Source organism: Oncorhynchus clarkii, chromosome 33, assembly GCF_045791955.1.
Source record: "Oncorhynchus clarkii lewisi isolate Uvic-CL-2024 chromosome 33, UVic_Ocla_1.0, whole genome shotgun sequence".
NCBI lineage: Eukaryota > Metazoa > Chordata > Actinopteri > Salmoniformes > Salmonidae > Oncorhynchus > Oncorhynchus clarkii.
This window is the reverse complement of record NC_092179.1, coordinates 25,319,318-25,324,091: the sequence shown is the minus strand read 5'-3', so window position 1 is coordinate 25,324,091 and position 4,774 is coordinate 25,319,318. Positions and strand designations below refer to the sequence as shown.

Sequence of the window (4,774 nt, the reverse complement as noted above, 5' to 3'; positions counted from 1 at the left end):
GGCTAGCAATAGTTTTTTACTCCCTTTGTGAAAGGAAATACAGGGAGTCGTCTCATACGAGAGAGGTTGTTACCATCTTGTCATTGTCCTAATGCAGTCATCTTTATCATGGGTGAGCACTGACAGCTAAACCTTACACCATTCAAATTCCCTCAGAGCTCCATAAAGCAGGGATGGGCAAAAAAAAAATTGAACTCGAGGGACAGTTGCTCACAGGTCTGCGATTCTACTAATCTTGCCATTGGGCAGAGAAAATAGGTTTACAGCTATTTTGATGCAAATCTAAACATTGACAGGGTGGCGACGTTGGCAGTAATAATAGCTGTAAACTATTAATGGAGATTCACGGTCAGTAATCACTAGATGTTTAGATAACTTTTTTGGATTATGTCTAGCCAGCTATCTGCCTTGAGTGACCAACAAGAACTGCTGACAACCAAATGTTGAAATTGCACCATGTGCATTCTACCTCACCTGTAAATTGAGAGTTCCTAAAAATACAAATTTCTGGCCATATCATTTTAATACCAACATGTGAAAGCATGTGATAGCAGAGTGACACTAAAGAGCTTCAATGTACAGAAAACTATTAAAACAACAAAGTGGCAATATGTCAGACTTTTATTCACAAGAGCATTTAACTAGGAAGTTAGGATCTCAACATGTCCAGACACATACAACACATTTACACCGATGTCATTGGCAACATGTTTTTAAACATGTGTTTACATTAAGTCATCAAAAATGGATTGAATGTCTTTGCTATGGGTAACATATCTGTAATGAGTGAATATTACCCAAACTTGCACTTGGTAACATGATTGCTAATCAAGTCAGTATTACCCATTAAGTGTACATTAGAACTGCAACACTACATGTGAAGTGGACTTGAAACCTTACTTCCTTCCTCAGTCATCCGCACGTGTCCATCGATCTGGCAACAGCCGAGCTGATTGCAGTCAGGTAGGAGGCAAGTAGGAGTGACCTGAAAAAGGCTCGCACAAGAGTAAATACAGCAGATGGCCGTGAACACATCTGGGTACTGTGTATACAACCAAGTCGACCAAAGGCAAATTACTCCATATCGGCTATGAGACTACACCTGTAGTGAGGTCAATGAAATGCAACCAAATGAAGTCAAATTGCACCATAGAACCTTGAACCTGGATGACTCCACTACCTGCCACGTTTACCTGTTGGTGACGCAGGTTTACCTGGGATACCTTAGCGGTGGACTCAACTTCACCGGAAGCGACGCTGGGAGCGAGCGCCCCCTACTGACAGGCAGCGTCCGGTGCGTCGCTGTGAGGACAAGGAAAGCCCAAAATGTAACATGATTGTGCAATAGACCATAGTCAAATGAAATTCAAAATACATGTTAACGTTTAATTTAAACGTTTTAGCAAAATAAAAATAAACAGGCAGTAATTAACTAGGGTCTTATTTACAATATACATCTTATTTTACAATAACCTTATGCACACCTTGGTTTGCGAGGTTTAGAGTCAATGCATTGGTCAGCTCTGCCACAGACTGGTTCAAGCCTGATCAACATGATCCAAAATGGAGATACATTTCGTCGAAGTCCCTCTGTTGAAAGTCAAGAGAAGTTTCACACGCGCTCCTGGGTGAAAGAGAGGCGCTAGAAACAAATGAAACTGGGTGCGACTTGAACTGGCTGGAACTGGTGTCGATGTGCATGTCGTCGTATACAATGTCCATCAGATACTGTGTTGTGTTCTTTGGCGCCATTGCGCCTAGTGGTTGTGTAATTCTGCCGATATTCTCGGTCGCCACACACGTCATCTCTTCGCCGTTGTCGGCCAAAAGTTGTTCTTGGTTGACCAGTTTAGTGAGTACCCTCTTCTGTTCGTAACGAATGTATTTTTTGAGAGTGGCTTTGACAAGGTTGGTGCGCCACCGTTTCAGGCCTTCCTTGGAACTCAAATGGAGAAGTTTCCTCAGCCTGCACTTTGAAAGTTTACCAGATCTTCTGGAGCAGCATGGTTTCAGTATTTCGAATTCCACTTCAGTTTCCATGCTGTCCAAGCACATTTCACAAAATGTAAAAAAATAAATCGTGTCTGTGAGTTAGCCGTTTGTAATATCAACTCAGCCAGCTAAATTAGCTAGATAATTCACAACTATACAGCTGGATAAATTCAACTGAATCAAAATAAAATGTTCGAGGATAAAAATTAAAATGCACTTAACGTTACAATGATGCGTCTTACGACCAAAAACGTAGTCAAAAGATTCAAAAGCCACGATCCACCTCTCTGCAGTATCACAAAATGGAATGAGCCGTAAAACGTTGACAGCACATCGCTATCTTCTGAAAAGGAAGTTCCCATGATCCTTTGGAGTCAAAATATCTTCTTCGATGAGGTTTAACGGCGGTTGGCATCCAATTTGCTGCATTACCGCCACCTACTAGAGTGTGTGAGTGTAGTGTTCGAAGGTAGGGTGTTTATTGCTTGAAAAAGGCAAATGTATTAAATAAAAACCCTACCTTCGAACACTACACTCACTAATTTCAAAGTCATATAAAATCAAGTTAACACCACCCTACTCCACTAATTACATGTATTTATTCCTACCTCATGCCATCATCCTGAAAGGATGGGACATCACCACTTAACACACCCTGTAACTCTTCTTATGTCAAGTCTCACACACCCACATACCTCTCTGCAGCTGCCACCACGACCTACATTTTCTGGGACTTCCATTCCATCCCTGCAGTACAGTTGATAACAATTTCTACAAATGCTAAAAATCCAATCTTACTGAATCGTATACCACTGTTTGGCTTAACCCTCTGTACTGGTATAGCTCAACTAGTCTCAACACTCCTCCCCATTAACCCATCTTCCTCTACTTTCTTCACTGCCTCAGAACTTCTGCTCTACTCTAACCCTGGAAACCTCAACCTGCCTCTCTCGCACGGGACATTTCTGATCCCCAGCTCCATGGGCATCCCTATAAGTAACACATTCCACTACTTTCCCCAATACTACACATTCCTTTGTCTCATGCCCTTCTGCACACCTTGGCCCCTCCCTCCTACACACGTCTATAAGCTTGACACCTATGACATCGTAATGTATTCGGCTCGTACAGGATCATTTATATTTCCTAACTCCACTTTGTCGGGCAAAGACTCAACTTCAAAACTAAAACGAACAGACAATGACTTTTCTGTTTCCCCACTCGCCACCCTGTCTGCGGCACGTCAAACGACGAGCATCACATACACCGGGAATCTTTCCCCTCAGCTGGTCAACTTTTATATTTACTCCTACCCCAGTTATCACTCCTTTCATTGGTGCCCTTTTCTTGAGAGCAAGACAATTCACGTTCTTTGTCCCCATCTGTTTTACTCAGAGCGCCTTCTCCCTCTGACCAACAGAAACACAAACAATTATTACTAGACCCCTTTTGGTTACCCTCACCGATTCCACATTACCCAACTCTTTTTTTCACCTTTTTTTCACCCACTGTGAAAACACAAATGAATCAACCAAAAGAGTCCACTTTTTCCATAAACTTCACTCCTACAGACTCTTTTCTTACCCTCTGTGCATACCTCGGTCTCCGATAACTTCACCACACCTACCACCTCCGATACTTCACCCTCATTCACTTCCATTTCTCCTCCTGTCTTCAGCCCCCCCTGCTTACACTTCCTATTTAACAAACCATCTACTTTTTCCCACCATTTTTATCCGACTCAAGCTCACCCTCTTCTTCCCTCTCTCTCTTAGACCTCCTCTCCCTCTCTTCCTCCTACGTTTTCCAAGAATTTTTTTTATTTATTTTTACCTTTATTTAACTAGGCAAGTCAGTTAAGAACAAATTCTTATTTTCAATGACAGCCTAGGAACAGTGGGTTAACTGCCTGTTCAGGGGCAGAACAACAGATTTGTACCTTGTCAGCTCGGGGATTTGAACTTGCAACCTTCCGGTTACTAGTCCAACGCTCTAACCACTAGGCTACCCTGCCGCCCTACCCTGCCGCCCCTCCTTATGATAATACTGCACTACTCCTGACAACCATCTTGTTCTTGCTTTCTCTAGGGACTCCCTTTCCGCTCGGAGTAAAAACAGTCGACTTCTCTGTAATGTAAAATGATTAGCGCCACCTATATAGGGTCGTCACTAGTTACCACAGCCACAAAGTCAGACACCTAGTGTATTTCTACAATTTCTCTTCTTAAAATGTGATTTAAAACCTAACTGTAATCACACTGCTAACCGTATGCTTAACCTTAAATGAAGTAGCATGCTCAGATTCCTAATGACGTCTCAGATTTCATTATTTGCAAACAGGGACAGTTTCGTTAAAAACAAGACACACCGATTTGGCATTGGAGAAATAAACTCAGTAAAAAAAGAAATGTCCCTTTTTCAGGACCCTGTCTTTCAAATATAATTCATAAAAATCCAAATAACTTCACAGATCTTCATTGTAAAGGGTTTTAACACTGCTTCCCATGCTTGCTCAATGAACCATAAACAATTATGGTTGTGGAACGGTCCTTGAGACACTAACAGCTTACAGATGGTAGGCAATTAAGGTCACAGTTATGAAAATGTAGGACACTAAAGAGGCCTTTCTACTGACTCTGAAAAACACCAAAAGAAAGATGCCCAGGGTCCCTGCTTATCTGCATGAATTTGCCTTAGGCATGCTGCAAGGAGGCATGAGGACTGCAGATGTGGCCAGGGCAATAAATGTCCATACTGTGAGATGCCTAAGACAGTGCTACAG

General features: G+C 42.2%; 1 long non-coding RNA gene across 1 annotated transcript; it reads right to left on the bottom strand.

The window, feature by feature from the left end:
- Positions 1–603: 603 nt before the first annotated feature.
- On the bottom strand, positions 604–2,340 carry LOC139392520 (uncharacterized). Its single transcript, XR_011629708.1, has 2 exons — positions 1,485–2,340; positions 604–1,302 (listed from the first exon to the last, which is right to left on the bottom strand). It is a non-coding gene; the product is annotated as an uncharacterized lncRNA (long non-coding RNA).
- Between the last annotated feature and the right edge of the window lie 2,434 nt (positions 2,341–4,774).